Source organism: Schistocerca nitens, chromosome 1 (assembly GCF_023898315.1).
Source record: "Schistocerca nitens isolate TAMUIC-IGC-003100 chromosome 1, iqSchNite1.1, whole genome shotgun sequence".
NCBI lineage: Eukaryota > Metazoa > Arthropoda > Insecta > Orthoptera > Acrididae > Schistocerca > Schistocerca nitens.
Window position 1 is genome coordinate 143,696,921 of NC_064614.1, and position 24,414 is coordinate 143,721,334.

A 24,414-nucleotide genomic window follows, 5' to 3' on the forward strand; every position below is an offset into this window, starting at 1 on the left:
GGCGCCGGTGGCGACACCTACAACGTGCTGACATGAGGTAAGTTTCCAATCGATTTCTCATACACAAACTGCAGTTGATCGGCGTTGCCTGGTGAAACGTTGTTGTGATGCCTCGTGTAAGGAGGAGAAATGCATACCATCACGTTTGCCACTTTGATAAAGGTCGGATTGTAACCTATTGCGATTGCGGTTTATCGGAATGCGACATTGCTGCTAGCGTTGGTCGAGATCCAATGTTAGCAGAATACGGAATCGGTGGGTTCAGGAGGGTAATACGGAACGCCGTGCTGGATCCGAACAGCCTCGTGTCACTAGCAGTCGACATGACAGGCATCTTATCCGCTGTAACGGATCATGCAGCCACGTCTCGATCCCTGAGTCAACAGAGGGGGACGTTTGCAAGACAACAACCATCTGCACGAACAGTTCGACGACGTTTGCAGCAGCATGGACTATCAGCTCAGAGACCATGGCTGCGGTTACCCTTGACGCTGCATCACAGACAGGAGCTCCTGCGATGGTGTACTCATCGACGAACATGGGTGCCGAACGGCAAATCGTCATTTTCTCGGATGAATCCAGGTTCTGTTTACAGCATCATGATGGTCGTATCCGTGTTTGGCGACATCACGGTGAACGCACATTGGAAGCGTGTATTCGTCATGGTCATTTTGGCTTGTCACCCGGCGTGATGGTATGGGGTGCCATTGGTTAAACGTCTCTGTCACCTCTTGTTCGCATTGACGGCACTTTGAACAGTGGACGTTACACTTCAGGTGTGTTACGACCCGTGGCTCTACCCTTCATTCGATCCCTGCGAAACCCTACATTTCTGCAGGATAATGCACGACCGCGTGTTGCAGGTCCTGTACTGGCCTTTCTGGATACAGAAAATGTTCGACTGCTGTCCTGGCCAGCACATTCTCTAGATCTCTCACCAATTGAAAATGTCTGGTCAATGGTGGCCGAGCAACTGGCTCGTCGCAATACGCCAGTCACTACTCCTGATGAACTGTGGTATCGTGTTGAAGCTGCAGGGGCAGCTGTACCTGTACACGCCATCCAAGCTCTGTTTGACTCAACGCCCAGGCGTATCAATGCCGTTAATATGGCCAGAGGTGGTTGTTCTGGGTACTGATTTCTCAGGACCTATGCAGCCAAACTGCGTGAAAATGTAATCATATGTCAGTTCTAGTATAATATATTTGTCCAATGAATACCCATTTATCATCTGCATTTCTTCTTGGTGTAGCAATTTTAATGGCCAGTAGTGTAAATATAGGTGTAGTATCGCTTACACAAGGCATAAAAGGGCAGTGCGTTGGCGGAGCTGTCATTTGTAATCAGGTGATTGATGTGAAAGGTTTCCGATTTGGTTATGCCTGCACGAAGAGAATTAACAGACTTTGAACGTAGAATGGTAGTTGGAGCTAGAAGCATGGGAAATTCCATTCCGGAAATCCTTAGGGAATTCAATATTCCCAGATCGACAGTGTCAAGTGTGCTGGGATACAATATTTCATGCATTACCTCTCATCGAGGACAACGCAGTGGCCGACGGCCTTCACTTAACGACCGAGAGCAGGGGCGTTTATGTAGAGTTGTCAGTGCTAACAGACAAGCGACACTGCATGAAATAACCACAGAAATCAATTTGGAACGTATGACTAACGTATCCGTTAGGACAGGGCGGCGAAATTTGGGGCTAATGGTACAGGGTGTTTCAAAAATGACCGGTATATTTGAAACGGCAATAAAAACTAAACGAGCAGCGATAGAAATACACCGTTTGTTGCAATATGCTTGGGACAACAGTACATTTTCAGGCAGACAAACTTTCGAAATTACAGTAGTTACAATTTTCAGCAACAGATGGCGCTGCGGTCTGGGAAACTCTATAGTACGATATTTTCCACATATCCACCATGCGTAGCAATAATATGGCGTAGTCTCTGAATGAAATTACCCGAAACCTTTGACAACGTGTCTTGCGGAATGGCTTCACATGCAGATGAGATGTACTGCTTCAGCTGTTCAATTGTTTCTGGATTCTGGCGGTACACCTGGTCTTTCAAGTGTCCGCACAGAAAGAAGTCACAGGGCTTCATGTCTGGCGAATAGGGAGGCCAATCCACGCCGCCTCCTGTATGTTTCGGATAGCCCAAAGCAATCACACGATCATCGAAATATTCATTCAGGAAATTAAAGACGTCGGCCGTGCGATGTGGCCGGGCACCATCTTGCATAAACCACGAGGTGTTCGCAGTGTCGTCTAAGGCAGTTTGTACCGCCACAAATTCACGAAGAATGTCCAGATAGCGTGATGCAGTAATCGTTTCGGATCTGAAAAATGGGCCAATGATTCCTTTGGAAGAAATGGCGGCCCAGACCAGTACTTTTTGAGGATGCAGGGACGATGGGACTGCAACATGGGGCTTTTCGGTTCCTCATATGCGCCAGTTCTGTTTATTGACGAAGCCGTCCAGGTAAAAATAAGCTTCGTCAGTAAACCAAATGCTGCCCACATGCATATCGCCGTCATCAATCCTGTGCACTATATCGTTAGCGAATGTCTCTCGTGCAGCAATGGTAGCGGCGCTGAGGGGTTGCCGCGTTTGAATTTTGTATGGATAGAGGTGTAAACTCTGGCGCATGAGACGATACGTGGACGTTGGCGTCATTTGGACCGCAGCTGCAACACGGCGAACGGAAACCCGAGGCCGCTGTTGGATCACCTGCTGCACTAGCTGCGCGTTGTCCTCCGTGGTTGCCGTACGCGGTCGCCCTACCTTTCCAGCACGTTCATCCGTCACGTTCCCAGTCCGTTGAAATTTTTCAAACAGATCCTTTATTGTATCGCTTTTCGGTCCTTTGGTTACATTAAACCTCCGTTGAAAACTTCGTCTTGTTGCAACAACACTGTGTTCTAGGCGGTGGAATTCCAACACCAGAAAAATCCTCTGTTCTAAGGAATAAACCATGTTGTCTACAGCACACTTGCACGTTGTGAACAGCACACGCTTACAGCAGAAAGACGACGTACAGAATGGCGCACCCACAGACTGCGTTGTCTTCTATATCTTTCATATCACTTGCAGCGCCATCTGTTGTTGAAAATTGTAACTACTGTAAGTCCGAAAGTTTGTCCGCCTGAAAATGTTCTGTTGTCCCAAGCATATTGCAACAAACGGTGTATTTCCATCGCTGCTCGTTTAGTTTTTATTGCCGTTTCAAATATACCGGTCATTTGTGAAACACCCTGTATATGACAGCAGACGACCGACGCGAGTGCCTTGCTAAGAGCGCGACATCGCCCGCAGCGCCTCTCCTGGGCTCGAGAGCACATCGGCTGGACGATAGAGGGCTGGAAAACCGTGGTCCTTTTCAGATGAGTCGCGATTTGAGTTGGTAAAAGCTGGCGGTAGGGTTCGAGTGTGGCGCAGATGCAAAGAAGCCACGAACCAAAGTTGTTAACAAGGCACTCTGCAACCTGGTTGTGGTTTCATAGTGATGTGGACTGTGTTTACATGGAGTGGACTGGGTCCTCTGGTTTATTGGACCGATCATTGGTTGGAAATGGTTACGTTCTGCTACTTGGAGATAATTAGCAGACATTCATGGACTTCATTTTCCCAAACAACAATAGAATTTTTATTGGTGGCAATGCGCATGCCGCTGGGCCAAAACTTTTACGACTGCTTTGAAGAACATTCTGGATAATCCGGGAATCCGGGCAAATGATTTGGCCAATCAGATCGCCCGACATGAATCCCATCGAACACTGACGGGACATACTCGAGAGGTCAGATCGTACACAAAATGCTGCACCCGCAACACTTTCCGAATTATGGACGGCTGTAGAGGTAGCAGGGCTCAGTACTTCTGCAGGGGAAGTCCAGCGGCTTCTTGAGTCCACGTCACGTCGGGAAAAAGGAAGTCCGACACGGTATTAGGGGCCACCCCACGACTTTTGTCACCTCTTTGTGTAGCCTAGTGTGTTATAGAAGTTTTCGTTACAGTCTCACGATGTATGTACAACGAGTATGTTACGCACTTCCACTATATGCCTACAGCACAATTACATTTTCATAATACATCTACAACGCAAAGGTTACAATAACATTTTCAGAATTCATCCATAACCAGCATGTTACACTTTGATTCTCATAATATATCTACAACATATACATCACAATTTCAGTACATTAAATCAACATCACAGGTAGGCAACAATTTCAGCTTACATCCTTCCTGCGTGTACTACAGACAGGTTAAAATTTCAGAACATTACACTTACGAACACTACATAATGATTTGGTCTGTTTTACTGCTAAATAATTTTGACCTACGACTTGTCTTAGAAAACAGATTAAGGAAAGACAAACCTACGTTTTAGCATTTGTAGACTTAGAGAAAGCTTTTGGAAATGTTGACTGGAATACTGTCTTTCGAATTCTGAAGGTGGCAGGGGTAAAATACAGGGAGCGAAAGGCTATTTAAATTTGTACAGAAACCAGATGGCAGTTATAAGAGTCGAGGGGCATGAAAGGGAAGTAGTGGTTGGGAAGGGAGTGAGACAGGGTTGTAGCCTTTGCCCGATGTTATTCAATCTGTATATTGAGCAAGCAATAAAGGAAACAAAAGAAAAATTAGGAGTAGTAATTAAAATCCATGGAGAAGAAATACAAACTTTGAGGTTCGCCGACGACATTGTAATTCTGTCAGAGACAGCAAAGGACCTGGAACAGCAGTTGAACGGAATGGATAGTGTCTTGAAAGGAGGATATAAGATGAACATCAACAAAAGCAAAACGAGGATAATGGAATGTAATCGAATAAAATCGGGTGATGCTGCCGGAATTATATTAGGAAATGAGACGAAAGTACTAAAGGAGTTTTGCTGTTTGGGGAGCAAAATAACTGATGACGGTCGAAGTAGAGAGGATATAAAATGTAGACTGGCAATGAAAAGGAAAGCGTTTCTGAGGAAGAGAAATTTGTTAACATCGACTATAGATTTAAGTGTCAGGAAGTCGTTTCTGAAAGTATTTGTATGGAGTGTAGCCATGTATGGAAGTGAAACGTGGACGATATATAGTTTAGACAAGCAGAGAATAGAAGCTTTCGTAATGTGGTGCTACAGAAGAATGCTGATTAGATGGGTAGATCACATAACTAATGAGGAGGTATTGAATAGAATTGGAGAGAAGAGGAATTTGTGGGACAACTTGACTAGAAGAAGGGATCGGCTGGTAGGGTATATTCTGAGGCATCAAGGGATCACCAATTTAGTATTGGAGAGCAGCGTGGAGGGTAAAACTCGTAGAGGGAGACCAAGAGATGAATACACTAAGCAGATTCAGAAGGATGTAGGTTGCAGTAGGTACTGGGAGATGAAGAAGCTTGCACAAGATAGAGTAGCATGGAGAGCTGCATCAAACCAGTCTCTGGACTGAAGACTACAACACAATTTTAAATCGGCTCCTACTGCCACTAGCCCTGTCATACTGTGACACAGAGGGAGCTGAGACCGTGTGTGTAACAAACTTGAGTAAAAATGTTACTCCATCTGTAGTGGTTTTTTCAGTCACGAACAGTTCTTTTTCTTTTCATTGATTTTCTCCACAAACCATGCCACAGCAAAAAAACTGTCGCTTGATTTCCTAGGAAGAAGGGAGAGAGAGAGAGGTGCGGACTGATAAGAGGGCGTGGCTTTGGAAAGGGCAGATGCATGATAATGCCATGTGTTTTGCCTTGCATCTAAAGAACTCGGCGGTCAAAGGTTAAATTTGACCCAGAATGCCTGTTGCTCTCCTCCTATGGTGTACAGTGACTATAGATAACTTACTCTTTAATTGCAGCTTGCCCGCATCTCGTGGTCGTGCGGTAGCGTTCTTGCTTCCCCCCGATTCCCGGCGGGGTCAGGGATTTTCTCTGCCTCGTGATGGCTGGGTGTTGTGTGTTGTGTGCTGTCGTTAGGTTTAAGTAGTTCTAAGTTCTAGGGGACTTATGACCACAGCAGTTGAGTCCCATAGTGCTCAGAGCCATTTTTGAATTGCAGCTCATCACACTCTCACCAAAATCGTTGGCGCTAGCGGTCTGCTAAACAACTTCTCAAGAAAATTCTGTAAAATATTCCCGGAAACTTAAATTCTTCTTTAAATCGTAAGTCTTCTTGAAAACTAAAATTTTTCTCCAAACTTGAAATTCTTGAAAAAAAAAATATTATTCCTCAAATCTAATATCTTTTCGGTAGCAAATTCAGTTCAGCAACTAAAAAAATTTTAAAAGCAAAAGATCCTCTTGTTAACCGAAAATCGTTTGAAATCTCAGAATCTTCGAGCCAACTAAATTTTTCTTTTTCACTGTGGAATATTAAATAGGTGTTTAGTAACACGAATGGGAAAATCTGAACGAAACCGAACCAAAATTTAAATCGAAATTCTGTTCTGTGAGTCAAAGCAAAAGCAGTGTGTTTATACTTAGGGGGTTATAGGGGTTATTGTCGGGAGAAGCAATTATAAATCGATTTCAACTGATTACCTGCCGTTCCCACCATTAGCAGGACCAGGAATGACCATCCAATTACGTAATCCACTGTGATATCCATCAGAGATTCCACGAAATCTTCGTTTAATGCCGCGAGAGAATAACGCGGCAAAGATTTATCTAATGGCTGATAAATGTTCTGATAATTCGTAATGGCATCGCGTGCTAACATTCCTCGTCGACGCAAAACACAATAAAGGGAAAGCGTGATATGATATACAGTTGCTGATACTGATCGTGAAAACGACAAATGAGATAAAATTCGGTTTCGAAAGTAATGCCCACCATTTCCCTTAACTACGACTGGTCCTAATGACAGTGTGCAGATAACCGTGATTCTGCATTAACGTAGAACGCCTTATTTTCTGCGGTATATTTTTGAATAGGTGTAGAGTAAGCACCGCGGTATGAAAACTTCTTGCAAGCCCTCGCGAGTACGCGTAGATGAGAGAGTCTAATATTTAGGACTGCAAATTGATAACAAATTCATTTTGCAGGGTAATACCAGTAGGCTTCTAAAACGGGCAAAGAAATCATTACATACAATGCAGATGTTGTCAGACTTAAATGTATAAAAAAACATATTTCACATGCTTTCATTAATCATTAGTGTGCAAAACTTTGTGATTTGTCTCTACGACGTAACATAATTAGATGAAACGTGGACCACACAGAGAAAGAACTGCCACAGCAAAATATAGCGGCTAACTGAAAGAAATACACAATGAGATGAACAAAAATGACATTAATCGCACTGAAGTCAAGGCGATTTATAATGGTGCACCGGGCATTTCAAAATGCGTGACATGATCTTAATACGCTGAGTGATAACCACGTGTGCAGTGCCTTAGGGTTCCGTAGAAAGTTCATTATACATATAGATGGTTCAACCCTCCGGGCAGTCGGTAGTTCGACGTTATTCACCTGTTAGCGATATAGATACCGACAAAATATCGATACTGGGGATTCGAGGACTTTCGAGGATGTTTCAGTTTTAAGTTGAATTATATACTCAAAATTTCGTCGTAAATCAGTCTACTATTAAGAAGATACCAGTATCTGTACAGTAGTTCCTGTGACTAACATGGACATACAAAAAGAAGCACAGGTGTTTTTGGTTTATGTAAGTAGAGAGAGAATATTTAGTAAAATATTTTTATTTACTTCCTAAAACAACCAGTAATATTTTTTCCATTATGTTTTTGACGGATGATGAATGCAACGTAAGTTCTAATGGCAAAAAGATATTTTTATGGCATATAATTACAAACTAACAATTTTCTGCTTTGTCTTTTACTTGTACGTTAAATCTTTGCTTCCTGCCAAATTTCGTGATTGTAGGTGAACGAGAAATAGTCTGAGGTGAGTTTGCAGATATCAAAATGTGTGCCATACACCGAAGCGCCAAAGAAACTGGTATAGGCATGCGTATTCAAATACAGAGATATGTAAACAGGCAGAATAGGCGCTGCGGTCGGCAACTCCTATATAAAACATGAAGTTTCTGCCGCAGTTGTTAGATCGGTTGCCGCTGCTACAATTGAGAGACACCCACATGCCTTGCTCATACTGTGGCATCAAGCAGTCAGGCATGCAAGATGAGTGGTCTGCCAAGCGAGTGGATTTATTCTTATTTCTCGAGTAACAGCAATGACTGATTATGAGCTCTGGTACTGACAATTAAGCTACAAATTATTCTCATGTTTGAACATTATGCAACGGAAACGGATAACGCACATCTGACTATTAGTAATTTACACAACTCTGATTGTCCACTACGCACTGGCAATACCACATTTTCTTTCTTACTCAACGGCTTTGATCAACACGTGGCCATCGCACTGAATGTGAATGGCGCACACATTGTAAATTCTGGATATCGTGACTACACACTATTCGATGAACAAGGCCACCAGTCTTATTCTTTTCACTATCCTTTTTATTCCGATAAATTATATTACGATTCAAAGATTAAACGCACCATTACATTTTATACAACAATTACACATGCGAAACTCCGCCCAGTGGGCATGGCTTTACATTGGTGATTCTCTATCTTATGGTCTCGTAATTATTTAACGCTACAGTGCACTTTCTGGATAGGATGGTGGATCTTTTACTATATCTCACACTTCGACTCTCACACCCGTCATCACGAAAACTTCCTACAGACCGAGCGGTACAAAAATGAACATGCATGACCCACTGCCTCTGAACCTATCTTGCTACTCTCCCATGCAAACCCCACATACTTAAATTACATGAAATACATCACACTGACAACATACATCACAAAGAATAGTCGCAACGTTAGAATCACTTCACTTCCAGCTTTCCCACTTCAATTAGTATTCATCCCAGTTCCACACGACACTGCCCCACTTCGTAAATTTTCTTTCCTACTACGAACTCTGGAAGATATGTGCACATCTTCCTGTGCAATGCAAGCCAAGTGGCATTGCTGGATAGACGGCTGGCTCACCTTGCTTCTCTCTCAGAGTATTAGAGTTTGACTCCAGCGTCACAGGGAAACAACACGCAAAGTAATATTAAGAACATATTCGCCACACACGCGAGTCCTCAACTGATACCATGGACGAGTACTTCTCTTTATCCTTTGTCTCATACACAGATTGAGACTCACACAGTACTCACCACGTGGAAGTACTCGTCTCTAATTTCAAATCCTGCACACGCCATTTCTTAAATATTTCCATCTTATAGTACACACGCTAATAATTCAGCTTAACTTTAGCACTCGGAAGTATTTCAACTTATTGCTACACGTGGTTTCATTGTGACCGTTCGTCACTTCCGAAGATTACTACGATCCCCTTAATATTACCTGCCTGACATTTAATACTCCCCACAAAAGTTCCTGAAATAGAGAAATTATTATTCCAAACTACTCTTAAGTATTCCACATGAATACAATTCTCTCCACTCTTTTGTCTTTACGGACCACACCTAAGATAGGTCTTACCAACACAAGATCCAGCGCCAGAGTGCTGAAACATGGCCGTTCTTATGGTCAGCTCGCACCTCCATCAAGGTGGCGGAGCACCTTGCTACCGTATTGGTCAGCCACATTTCAGGCGCTCAAAGCTCAGGTAATTTCATCTCTTTGGTTCCACCAAAGGTGACCAAAGCACCGTCTCAAAGATGATAATATATTGCACATTCACTATCCGCGGTTAGCAGACGACCATACATTCATTCATTTCGCAGATCTCACCAGATTGGATGTAGGAATTTATTTTGTGGGAGTGCACATGTGATCAATTAAATAAATAAACTGTCATTCTTTCCTACACTGGTATCAGGCTTCGGTGTATTAAGTGAGTTATTATTACAAAAAATATGTTGTTCTGACGAGAATAACGAAGAACGTTGTACCTATCTTCAATGTCGGGCGGTACTGTACCCTTTCACAATGAGTTTGCACATGGTTTTACAGTCAGCGCACGAGCAATGGGTCACAGCATCTCCGAGGTAGCGATGAAATGGGGATTTTCCCGTACGACCATTTCACTAGTGTACTGTAAACATCAAATCTCCGACATCGCTCTGGACGAAAAAAGATACTGCAAGAACTGGACCAACGACGACTGAAGAGAACCGTTCAGCGTGACAGAAGTGCAACGCTTCCTCAAATTTCTGCAGATTTGAATGCTGGACCATCAACAAGTGTCAGCGAGCGAAACATTCAACGAAACATCACCGATCTGGCCCACTCGTACAAATTAGAAAAGCAGTTTACTGTTTGTACTTACGTAGATATTTACAAATTTAAGCGTAGTGTGATTATTTTACTCAGAATTTAATTCAAGATACCAAGAAGAGCATTCTCAGGTTAACGACGATGTATAACAATTAAAATCACTCAAAAGAGGAAGGCCGCTGGACCTGATGGGATACCAGTTCGATTTTACACAGAGTACGCGAAGGAACTTGCCCCCCTTCTTGCAGCGGTGTACCGTAGGTCTCTAGAAAAGCGTAGCGTTGCAAAGGAATGGAAAAGGGCACACGTCATCCCCGTTTTCAAGAAGGGACGTCGAACACATGTGCAGAGCTATAGACCTATATCTCTAACGCCGATCAGTTGCAGAATTTTGAAACACGTATTATGTTCGAGTATAATGACTTTTCTGGAGACTAGAAATCTACACTGTAGGAATCAGCATGGGTTTCGAAAAAGACGATCGTGTGAAACCCAGTTCGCACTATTCGTCCACGAGACTCAGAGGGCCTTAGACACGAGTTCCCAGGTAGATGCCGTGTTTCTTGACTTCCGCAAGGCGTTCGATACAGTTCCCCACAGTCGTTTAATGAACAAAGTAAGAGCATATGGACTATCAGACCAATTGTGTGACTGGATTAAGATTTCTTAGGTAACAGAACGCAGCATGTCATTCTCAATGGAGAGACGTCTTCCGAAGTAAGAGTGATTTCAGGTGTGCCGCAGGAGAGTGTCGTAGGACCGTTGCTATTCACAATATACATAAATGACCTTGTGGATGACATCGGAAGTTCACTGAGCCTTTTTGCGGATGATGCTGTGGCATATCGAGAGGTTGTAATAATGGAAAATTGTACTGAAATGCAGGAGGATCTGCAGTGAATTGACGTATGGTGCAGCCAATGGCAATTGAATCTCAATGCAGACAAGTGTAATGTGCTGCGAATACATAGAAAGAAAGTTCCCTTATCATTTAGCTACAATATAGCAGGTCAGCAACTGGAAGCAGTTAATTCCATATATTATCTGGGAGTACACATTAGCAGTGATTTAAAATGGAATGATCGTATAAAGTTGATCCAGACTGAGATTCATTGGAAGAATCCTAAGGAAATGCAATCCGAAAAGAAAGGAGGTAGGTTACAGTACGCTTGTTCGACCACATCTTGAATACTGCTCAGCAGTGTGGGATCCGTACCAGATAGGGTTGATACAATAGATAGATAAGATCCAATGGAGAGCAGCGCGCTTCGTTACAGGATCATTTAGTAATCGCGAAAGCGTTACGGAGATGATAGATAAACTCCAGTGGAAGACTCTGCAGGAGAGATGCTCAGTAGCTCGGTACGGGCTTTTGTTGAAGTTTCGACAACATACCTTCACCGAGGAGTCAAGCAGTATATTGCTCCCTCCTACGTATATCTCGCGAATAGACAATGAGGACAAAATCAGAGAGATTAGAGCCCACCCAGAGGCATACCGACAATCCTTCTTTCGACGAACAATACGAGACTGGAATAGAAGGGAGAACCGATAGAGGTACTCAGGGTACCCTCCGCCACACACCGTCAGGTGGCTTGCGGAGTATGGATGTAGATGAAGATGTAGATAGTGTAAACAATTTTGTAACTTACGTTGTAGGATATAATCATTAAAATCTCGAAAGGGGTACAATTAAGGGAACTCTTCCCTACGTGCAGAAACGCGTAGAATATTAGCGGGTGACTCACAAGCGCATAAAATCCGCTCGTGGGGCAGGTGTATCGTGTGGCAGTAATTAAAGCGGTGTCAGGAGAAAGTGGCGGCTGGAGAAGTGTCTGGTACGGACCTCGCCGCTCACACGAGGCACGCAGCCGAGGCCTCGGCCAGGCAGAACAGCTGCCGACGCAGCAGCGTCACCCCAGCAGGTAGGTGCCCCGGCCAACGCAGCAGTCACCCCCCCCCCCCATACCTCCCCCTACTACCCCCTGGACCCTGATCACTGATCGCACCCTACCACACTACAGTAGCGTGCAGCGGGCACAACGGCGTGTTAACTGCGTAGAAGCTCGCAATCCTGAGCGCCGGGATTTCGCTAAGACAGCATAAAGCGCGAGCAAAGTCCGCTTTATCCGCTAAGCGGCCAGCAGTAATTGCTGTTATCTCGCAGAGGGTGTGCGTGCTCGTGTTTCGCAATAAATCTCACGGTCTCTAGCCCACTCTGCCTGCGTTAATCATCTGCAGCGTAACAAGTGTACCTTCGAACGTGGCCAGCCACGACTGTACACAAATTAGTACAAGGTAGTAGGTTTTTGTTAGTAGTGGGAGCGGTCAAGCATTAGCGGACAGCGGATTGTATTGGGCAAGAGCTGTTTCTAAACTGTAGGTCTAATGGCGGGACCTGTCGCTGAACTAAGAAGGATTTTGAACGAGAACGATAGTGCATTCGGAGTGGCATCAAGGTATCGGATCTTAATGAGTTTTGTGGTGGACGAACTCAGTTTTGGAGCCTGCGTTTTGTTTTCAAGGAAGTACTATTACATTTTTATGGCAGTTCTGATGTAGGGAAATATTATTATTACTAAGCATCAGATTGAGAAGGGGAAGCAACATACACTTGCGTGGCTCCCTTTCGCGTTTAGAAAGTGCCGCGTAGCATCGTGGAAAAGTGAGGCTTTGTGCGAGCGATGTACGATTTGAGACGTGAAATGTGCTAAGAAATTCCCGGACGTCACTCGCTCTGAAAATGTACCTAAAGGCCAGTTTACAACATAGTTTGAAAAATATTACAAGGGGAGGGGGGGAAAATAAAAGTGGTATGGTGGTATGTTAACGTCAGCCTCAACTGTTCTGTCCACACAATGACACGTCGGACACGGTTGGATCTGCGGGAAAAAAAAAAAGAACTTGACACATTGAAAGTAAATGATTAAGGTTGTGCAACAACTAAAGCTAACACAAATTTACAGTAATTGACGCTATAATTACGAGCTTGGATTTGAAACACATGTAACATGTTAACACTTACGTCAATGAGAATGACAGAGCCTGAGTAGTTTGTTATGTCCATAAAAGTTTATAAATCACGTAGAAATGTCGATTCATTAACGACTCTGTGTTTTTCACACATGCTAGTCTCACATGCAACAAAATAACGGTATTTCTCAATAGACTTAAACAAATTACAAGTCTTATGATAACGCCTATGTAATGGTGCGTCCGTATTATACAGGAGATAAAAAGAGAGTCATATCGTCCGGCAGTGGACGATGGGTTGCAGGCTTGTTTTTTGTAATATTCAAATGTCTTCAGAGTCTCTCTTTAATATCGATGTTTTTGCATGCGCGTTGAACTAGTCTATAGTTTCTTAGGCGCGTCAGTGGCGCTGGATTCATTTCTCTTTGTAAATCCTCAAAATACATCATTACAATGCGTAGTTAAATATTATACATTGACAAATAAATGACTCTTGGCCTCTTTCATTACTACTCGTAAAATCAGTGTTTCATGTGACGAGATGTGTCGGTGTGAAAACACAAAACCTTACAGTGTCGACCTAGCTGGCAGAGTCAAGGGTTCAGTCATGGGTAGGGACCGGGATTTTTCGTCGGTCCAGTCCTTCCAGGACGACCCCAGTTTCACTGCTATGCGTGCCGGGTTCTGTCCTGAGGGTAAAAGGCGGCGAGGCTGATGGGTCGGCACCCTCCGCCTCCTACTGCCCCGGCGAAGAAAGGCTGCACCCTATCTTCAGTGAGGCCAATACCCTGGTCACGACTTTGTGCCACAAACTTTATTTGACATTTTTAATAACACAATTCTATTGTAATTTTGGATATAGCTGACAATATTCTCTGTATTGTAGGCAGCAACAGTGGCTGGTCCAAGTAATAACAATAGAAATTTCTGAAATAATTTCGACTCCTACCCACACTTTTCACTAATATCTACTAGCATGACTGTTTTGGTAGCGTGCTGCCGTTATCAGTGTGGAATTCAGATTAATGTCGATGCAACTGTAATGCACCTGACGATGGAAGCATCCACCCTAAACGGTTTGTACTAATAAATATTTCTAAAAACAACTGAATCAGTTAAATTTATTTCATAAATTTAAAATATGGACTTTGAACAATTTCATAACCATTTGAAAGTGAGTTAAATAATAGAGCTTTGTTCGGTTTGTTTCACAGAAAGCAATTTCGGGTTGTACCAGCCTAAACAGAGACCATTAAAAACTTATATTTCTATAGTTTTTCGATTTTATAGTCGAAGATGGAGAAGTCGAGGAATAAACGGGATAAAAACAGTAGGAATGAAGCTGTACACAAGGACAGACAACTGGAAATGACATTCAGGGAAATGAGAGGAAAGTATCCAGTTTCACTAAGAACATTAGATGATTGATTTGAACCTATACGGAGAAACAACGAGTTGGCAGTTAAACGTGTTTAAGAAAATACGCTGCCTGAGACAAGGGAACCACCCAGAAGACATTGTCAATGTAACTTCGTACATGGCGCGTATGTAAATGATTAGTGTTGCAGTTTTCTGCCAGAGGGAAAACGACCACCACCAGAGTGAATTAGTGTTGTTCGTGTTTAGTGTTGTTGCCAGGCCTGATAGGGTATAACAGGGGCGTGAACAGCGTCAGATGTCGTGTGACCCCTGTGAAAGGCACGGAGATACCATGTAGACAGCGTTGTGAGCACCTGACAGCCTTAGAAAGGGGCGCCACGAAGGGTTTTCATCAGGCCAGCTGATCGAATCGTGCATTCGAATGAGACAGTGGCCCGAAGAAGCGTTGCGTGGGAACGCGAGAACATCTACATCTACGTGGATACTCTGAAAATCACATTTGAGTGCCTGACAGAGGGTTCATTGAACCACCTTCACAATCTCGTACAGCGCGCGGACAGAACGAACACCTATATCTTTCCGCACGAGCTCTGATTTCCCTTATGTTATCGTGGTGATCGTTCCTTCATATGTAGGTCGGTGTCAACAAAATATTTTCGCATTCGGAGGAGAAAGTTGTTGATTGAAATTTCGTGAGAAGATTCCGTCGCAACGAAAGACGCCTTTCTTGTAATGATTTCCAGCCCAAATCCTGTGTCATTTCTGTGACACTCTCACCCATATTTCGCGATAATACAAAACGTGCAAGTTCAAAGAAGGGTCTTTGAACTTTTTCGATGTACTCCATCAGTCCTATCTGGTAAGGATCCCACACCGCGAAGCAGTTTTCTAAAAGAGGACGGACAAACGTAGTGTACGCAGTCTCCTTGGTACATCTGCTACATTTTCTAAGTGTCCTGTCAATAAAACGCAGTCTTTGGTCATCCTTCCCCACAACATTTTCTATGTGTTTCTTCCTATTTAAGTTGTTCGTAATTGTAATACCTAGGTTTTCAGTTGAATTTACGGGCTTTAGATTAGACTGATTTATCGTGTAGCCGAAGTTTAACGGATTACTATTAGCACTCATGTGGATGACGTCACACTTTTTATTGTTTAGGGTCAAATGCCAAATTTCGCACCATTCAGATATGTTTTCGAAATCGTTTTGCCGGCCGGAGTGGCCGTGCGGTTCTACGCGCTACAGTCTGGAGCCGAGCGACCGCTACAGTCGCAGGTTCGAATCCTGCCTCGGGCATGGATGTGTGTGACGTCCTTAGGTTAGTTAGGTTTAATTAGTTCTAAGTTCTAGGCGACTGATGACCTCAGAAGTAAAGTCGCATAGTGCTCAGAGCCATTTTTGAAATCGTTTTGCAATTTGTTTTAATCTTCTGATGAGTAATAAAATCAGATTGCTTTGCAGATGACGCTGTCATTTATCGACTAATGAAAAGGACAGCGTCATCTGCAAACAACTTAATGCGGCTGCTCAGATTGTCTCCCAAATCGTTTATATAGATAACGAAGAGCAAAGGGCCTATAACATTACCTTGGGGAACGCCAGAAATCATTTCTGTTTTACTCGATGACTTTCCGTCAGCTACTACGAACTGTGACTTCTCTGACAGGAAATCACAAATCCAGTCACATAACTGAGACGATATTCGATAAGCACGCAATTTCACTACGAGCCGATTGTGTGGTACAGTGTCAAAAGCCTTCCGGGAATCCAGAAATACGGAATCCATCTGAAATCCCTTGTCAGTAGCACTCAACACTTCATGCGAATAAAGAGCTAGTTGTGTTTTACATGAACGATGTCTTTTTTTTCTTAAATCCGTTTTTACTATATGACAATAGACAGTTTTCTGCGATGTAATTCATAATGTTCGATCACAATGTATGTACCAAGATCCTGCTGCTGATCGACGTTAATGATATGGACGTATAATTTAGTGGATTACTCCTACTACCTTTCTTGAATATTGGTGTGACCTGTGCAGCTTTCCAGTCTTTGGGCACGGATCTTTCGTCGAGCGAACGGTTATATATGATTGTTAAGTATGGAGCTAATGCATGAGCATACTCCGAAAAGAACCTAAATGGTATACAGTGTGGACCAGAAGATCTGCTTTTATTAAGTGATTTAAGTTGCTTCACTACTCCGAGGATATTTACTTCTACGTTACTCATGTTGGCAGCTGTTCTCAATTCGAATTCTGGAATATTTACTTCGTCTGCTTTTGTGAATGCATATCGGAAGGCTGTGTTTAGTAACTCTGCTTCGGCAGCACTGTCTTCGATACTATCTCCATTTCTATGGTGCAGAGAAGGCATTGATTGTTTCTTGCCGCTAACATACTTCACATACGACCAGAATCTCTTTGGATTTTCTGTCAGGTTTCGTGATAAGGTTTTGTTGTGGAAACTGTTTTAAGCATCTCGCATTGAAGTCCGCGCTAAATTTCGAGCTTCTACAAAAGATCGCCAACCTTTGGGAGTTTACGTCTGGTTAAATTTTGCATGTTTGTTTCGTGGTTTCTGCAACAGTGTTCCGACCCGGTTAGTGTACCAAGGAGGATCAGCAACAGGCCTAGTCGTCGTCAAGTTCCCAATGGACGAGGTCTCTCCACTGTGTTGTGCATCTTCACCTTGTGCACCCGCCCATCCGAGGACAAGTAGTGGACACCCTGCGACACTCTGCTTCATCCCGCACCTCTTGCCGCAGTCTAGCAGCAGTGCGGCTAGGGAACTACCGTCACACGAGGAAGCTGTCGTTAAAAAATACCGCAGCACAAACGGCTGTCGTTGGAGTGGTGCCTCGACCGGAAAGCATGAACTGCAGATAGATGGCGTCGCACTGTGCTCAGCGACGCGTCGCTGCTCTGCACTGCCGATGATGACCACCATCGGCGAGTATGGTGACGCCCTGCGGAGAAGTCCGACTCTTTCAATGTTTTGGAGAAGCAGAGCCGGAGCTAGTACTGGCGTGATGATGTGCGTTCATCTACATCTACATCTACATTTATACTCCGCAAGCCACCCAACGGTGTGTGGCGGAGGGCACTTTACGTGCCACTGTCATTACCTCCCTTTCCTGTTCCAGTCGCGTATGGTTCGCGGGAAGAACGACTGTCGGAAAGCCTCTGTGCGCGCTCTAATCTCTCTAATTTTACATTCGTGATCTCCTCGGGAGGTATAAGTAGGGGGAAGCAATATATTCGATACCTCATCCAGAAACGCACCCTCTCGAAACCTGGCGAGCAAGCTACACCGCGATGCAGAGCGCCTCTCTTGCAGAGTCTGCCACTTGAGTTTATTAAACATCTCCGTAACGCTATCACGGTTACCAAATAACCCTGTGATGAAACGCGCCGCTCTTCTTTGGATCTTCTCTATCTCCTCCGTCAACCCGATCTGGTACGGATCCCACACTGATGAGCAATACTCAAGTATAGGTCGAACGAGTGTTTTGTAAGCCACCTCCTTTGTTGATGGACTATATTTTCTAAGCACTCTCCCAATGAATCTCAACCTGGTACCCGCCTTACCAACAATTAATTTTATATGATCATTCCACTTCAAATCGTTCCGCGCGCATACTCCCAGATATTTTACAGAAGTAACTGCTACCAGTGTTTGTTCCGCTATCATATAATCATACAATAAAGGATCCTTCTTTCTATGTATTCGCAATACATTACATTTGTCTATGTTAAGGGACAGTTGCCACTCCCTGCACCAAGTGCCTATCCGCTGCAGATCTTCCTGCATTTCGCTACAATTTTCTAATGCTGCAACTTCTCTGTATACTACAGCATCATCCGCGAAAAGCCGCATGGAACTTCCGACACTATCTACTAGGTCATTTATATGTATTGTGAAAAGCAATGGTCCCATAACACACCCCTGTGGCACGCCAGAGGTTACTTTAACGCCTGTAGACGTCTCTCCATTGATAACAACATGCTGTGTTCTGTTTGCTAAAAACTCTTCAATCCAGCCACACAGCTGGTCTGATATTCCGTAGGCTCTTACTTTGTTTATCAGGCGACAGTGCGGAACTGTATCGAAAGCCTTCCGGAAGTCAAGAAAAATAGCATCTACCTGGGAGCCTTTATCTAATATTTTCTGGGTCTCATGAACAAATAACGCGAGTTGGGTCTCACACAATCGCTGTTTCCGGAATCCATGTTGATTCCTACATAGTAGATTCTGGGTTTCCAAAAAGACATGATACTCGAGCAAAAAACATGTTCTAGAATTCTACAACAGATGGACGTCAGAGATATAGGTCTATAGTTTTGCGCATCTGCTCGACGACCCTTCTTGAAGACTGGGACTACCTGTGCTCTCTTCCAATCATTTGGAACCCTCCGTTCCTCTAGAGACTTGCGGTACACGGCTGTTAGAAGTTGTTGTGATGATAGTTACTTACGGGTTAGGCCGCTAAACTGTACGCTCATCAGCGCCTTTGGTTGAATTAAATGCAGACGACTGTAGGAAAAATCTATTAAAAATAAAAATAAAGTGTAAAATAAAACTGTACCCACACATAAGAATTGACAAGGAAAACATATTGTGTTGAGTCTGACCGAATTTGACCGGAGGTGTAGGGGACCACGGCCGTTCAGGTTGGAGAGACGGCCTCTCAGTTACATATAGTCTGTGTAAACCAGTTATGTTGGCCACTGATGCATTGCATATATGGATCGTGATGAACCATTCACTTTCAACTAAGATGGCGCACTGAAGCGACGAAACTGGTAGCTACACAATAAATAAGTAAAACAATAAACTGGTAGCCAAGATCGAAGGAATTCTTTTTATTCCATGATTACCGGTTTCGGCGAAACTAAAGCCACCATCATCGCATCTTAGGACACATACAGGTTACAACATCAAGGCAAACAATGGTGATATTAATAGTTGCCCGTGACACGCAGGCCTTACAAAATTGTCGTAGGTAGCACATAGGCGTCTAAGAGAGATGACATTACCACACACGCAGAGGCTGTTATAACGCGAGCTGTGGCATTCATTGGCGCCTCTTCTGCTAGCGCCATCTCGCGACGCGGCCTGTAGTGTAAGAACAGAGCCGGAATTGCGGTAGTACCTGGCTTGCGCTTGTATGTGATGGAGATACTTAACATTTATAATGTCATCTCTCTTGGACGCCTATTTGCTACTTACGACAATTTTGTAAGTCGTGCGTGTTACAGGCAACTATTAATATCACCATTGTTTGCCTTGATGTTGTAACCTGTATGTGTCCTAAGATCCGATGACGGAGGCTTTAGTTTCGCCGTACCAGTAATCACTGAATAAAAAGAATTCCTGCGATCTTGGCTACCAGTTTACTGGTTTACAAGCATCTAGATAGCTCCCACATGAGCACAATGTGCTCCCTACGCAATAAATAAGATCGTAAGGACCTCTGTAGGCGTCAGGTTTTCCCATAAAAGGGTGTGTGTGTTAATTAGTAAGGGACCAAACTACTGAGGTCATCGGCCCCTAGACTTACACACTACTTTTAAATTAACTTATGCGAAGAACAAAAAACACACACGCCCATGCACGAGGGAGGACTCGAACCTCTCACAAGAGTCATGAAAGGCTGCCTCTAGGGGTGAGACAAAGCACAGCAGAATAATAATATTAATTCGAGGATAAAACCCCAGTCCAGACACGGTTAAAGGGGGAACAGATGACTGTGGCTGGTTTACTACTTAGAAATAATGTGTGACCGAGCCACTCTCTGACACATTATAAACTCACGCCGAATATTTTGGGAAGAAGTCTAGACATCACACAAGATCTTGAAACGCGACGCACTCTCGCCTCAGTATCAGTTAAAATACGCTGATACAGCGACGCTCATGTCACAGATACTTCGTTTTTAACTAAAATAGATTTTCGTCGTACGATTATCGTGGTAAGTTGCGTTGGTATACTCTCGCATATCAAACAGTCTGACACTGTTCAGGTAGTTCACCGATTTCACGCCTGTATAAACCTACTGGTCCTGAGTTAAAGGTGTCGTCAAATCAGGTCTGATGTGCTTTTGCGTCCGGAAAAGGTCTTCTTGACGGTTGTTCGACAGGGAGCGGGTAAATTAAACATTTGCTGGTATAAGATCAGAATAATATGTGCTTGAGGGATGACTTCCCAAACAACCTTCTGGATAACTTTGTATTTGAAATCAGCAGAGTGTGTTACCACGTAGTACCAACACGCGATGCAGTTTTCTCTGTAATTTTTCTTACATGCGACAGAAAAGTGTCTCAGTTCTTGGCGACAGATACAAAAAAAAAAAAAAAAAAAAAAAAAAAATTGGTTCAAATGTCTCTGAGCACTATGGGACTTAACATATGAGCTCATCAGTCCCCTAGAACTTAGAACTACTTAAACCTAAGGACATCACACACATCCATGCCTGAAGCAGGATTGGAACCTGCGACCGTAGCGCTCGCGCGGTTCCAGACTGAAGCGCCTAGAACCGCTCGGCCACATCGGCCGGCGGCAGGTACCAGCTGCTATGGACACACACCCCTGGGTAGAAGTTCCTAATGCACCGTTTTTCAGCCAACAGACGCAAAATATGTTCATACTGATCTGTGATCGGGTATATGTCTCTTGTTACGGCTTAGGCGTTTATTTTTTCCTAAGAAGGTAGGATTAAAGTATTCTAACACACCACCAGTAATAATATCGCATTGGAATACTTATTATATGAACTGATGACGTTCAAGGAAAAATGCAGTAATAAACACTGCTTTGATTTTTGTTGCTTTCAATTAGAGCATACAGTACCCCTACAGTCGACTTATGAACTTTTTCTACTGAATGCTTTCGGTTCTTTATCGAAAAATTCTATTCAATAAGCTTCTGAGACTTGTTACCGAACGGTCCTCCCACCGATTTTACGACAATTGTTCCGAGAGGTTTTGGATATCGGTCTGGCCCTGTCGATCGGTGACCTGTGGTTTTGTTATTTTAAACATATTTAGCGGTTTTAGCTTTGGATTTATTGACTGTGTTACTAAAGAATCACCAGAGGACGCATCTAGTTGGAAAGTGAGTTCGTAATACACTATTTTCCTTTGTTAGAAATATGGTTAGGTTAGGTTGTTACTTTGAATAATTAAATTAAAAAAAAGTTTTCGGTCAATGTTCTCTTAAAACACGTGTTATTTTTATACAAATACGAGTTTAAAGATTGTTAAATATCAAGACATCGGCTCTGCTTATGTATATCACATGAGTGTGAACTGACGTTACTAGCGCCTTTGTGTACTTTTTCCCGCAAATGGGTTAGTTAGTAACTATCGAAACGTGTTTACAACTTTCAAGTAACAATGGAAAGCAATTATGTGAAGCCTGATATTAGAAACCTTCCAAACTATCACGTATTTATGACTTACGCAGCGCCGTTTGGCAGCTGTCAGCCTACGTTCCTCTACACAATACTATAACAAATGAGCACTGCGTGTCTGTTGTTTGGCATGGGCAAGTGGTTAGCGCAGGAGAATGCAACACGAAAGCTCACGGCTTCGCCCACGGGTGAATCCTAAAACTTTTTTCTCTTCACATATGCAACACGTTCTAAGACATTGTTATTCATGTAAGTTAAGATTTTTCTGCAATATTCGTTATTACTTACATGTAAGAGCGCACTTCCTCAGTAATGATTTCGTGATTTTTGTGTGTTTAAAATACAAACTATGAAATTGTTGGAGATGAAATTGCTGTGAGTGAAACAACCGACAGTGACCTTTATATTTCTTTCTTCTCAGAAATAATTCACCATTTTTTCCGAATATGTAGCAGTTTACGAGTACGCGGTTAGACGGGAATCTAAGAGCACAGCTTAAATTACTGGGAATGTAACTAGCAGCAGTCATCTTCATAATCTCGCTTGTCACAAGTATTTATCTGCGATCGAATCCTCAACCACAGTAGACAGAGATGAAATATCTCTGCCATAATATTTTTAGACTGTAGCACCATATACGAAACATTTTCATTCATGAGACGCATGTTATAAACTTCGACGAACTGCAGGAGCTCTCGAAAATGCGGTTTTTTTTTCAATTTTGTTTTTAAGACCCAAATCGTTGACGCATCATATAGGGAAGTGGGCTACTTTATCATCTGGATCTCTAGGAGCGTGTTATAACCACATTTTGTTTATATTCTTATTCTTTGAAACTCTCAGAATCAATTTTTTGAGTGTTTTTATAGATGTATTTGTACAGTGTGATAATACACTATTCCGAACTCATTTTCCGAAACGTAAAATCCAAAACACGATGTGAGGGTTAATGAAAATAAGATAACATAATGCAGCATTTACGACAATACAGTCAAATACGTTATCGTTTTTATGCATGCATGGAAACATGCGGTCACAGAAATTGTAAAAATTTTTATGCATTTCAGCTGAGAATCATGGAAATGGACATACTGTGCCTGATACTGTTGAGGAGGAGGCAAGGTCGATGAAGGCGGGCATGTCAGCTCGATGGAATGCGGCGTCATGCGTTATGGCAACGTAAACGCATTTTTCGGTACTTGGAAGAATAACGCGCCTGTGTCGTCTGCTAGCCGCTTTGTGTTCGTGAATCTGTACGCGCTGCAGTGCGCATGCGCGGATCTGCAGCCGCTTGCTTTTGACTGGCTTGCGCGACACGGAACGGACAGCAACGCTTCGGTTCTCTAGACCCGAACGGTATCGCTACCGAAATGCATACAGAATAATGCAGGGACTCTTAATTCGAGTATTAGACTGTTCGGTGCTATTGAGTACCGAAACGATCGGCACAATGGCGGAAAGATACAGAATAGGCACCCTGGCGTATGGTCGGTAGCCAGTGGCCATTGGCCACGGTAGGGAGAAGAAACTTTCGAGTGTGAACTATTCTGATCTTAACACTGCCACAAGCAGTTTCGCGGAATTGTTTCTGGACGTTTTTGCTATTACAGGTGGGTTAGACAGCGAAGCGAATTATGTTTGAGATTCGACAAGACTGATAACTTTAACTAGCAACCGAAATGCGATTTAAAAATACAGTGAACAAGAGGACTCGGATTCGAGACTTCATATCTACCTTGCGCGACGCTTCCAACCCTCTGACTGAATCCGCTGAGCTACAACCAGCGAACACCACACCACGAGCTGATGCAGCACTGTAACAGATCCTGAACAGTGAGAATATTTCCTCCATACAGTTCTGCATCCTACAGTGTTGCCAAGTCGTGCATATAGCCGGACTTAGAATTCTAAGGGGCAGCCGGTTATAGTGGCCACTTTAAGTTAACGGCGCCCACATAGTCTCTGTGGTGGCCGGTTGGAGGACAGGTTTTATGTCTAAGACTGTACATACTGCACATGAAGATAGATTCTGTTGTACTTCTGTGCAGCAGCAAGAAACCGTGCCTCTGTCCAAGCACACTACATGCTGCTGCTGCACGTCAGTTTACATAATTTCAAAGAAGTAATTCCTTATACCCAAATATATAACAGCTTTGCTCTCATTTTATAAAATGAAATGTAGCAGATAAAATGGAATTAATTGTGGTTACATGTCATATAATAAATGTATTCGACGCTTTATTAAAACAAACCCCTATGTTAACGCTCTTTACGCAATCGAAACAATTTAATTACAGAGAGAATTACGGCTCACTGAGGAAAAAATTATCAAACGTGGACAATGCGCTCACACAATACGTTCAGAAGCGGGAGCTTG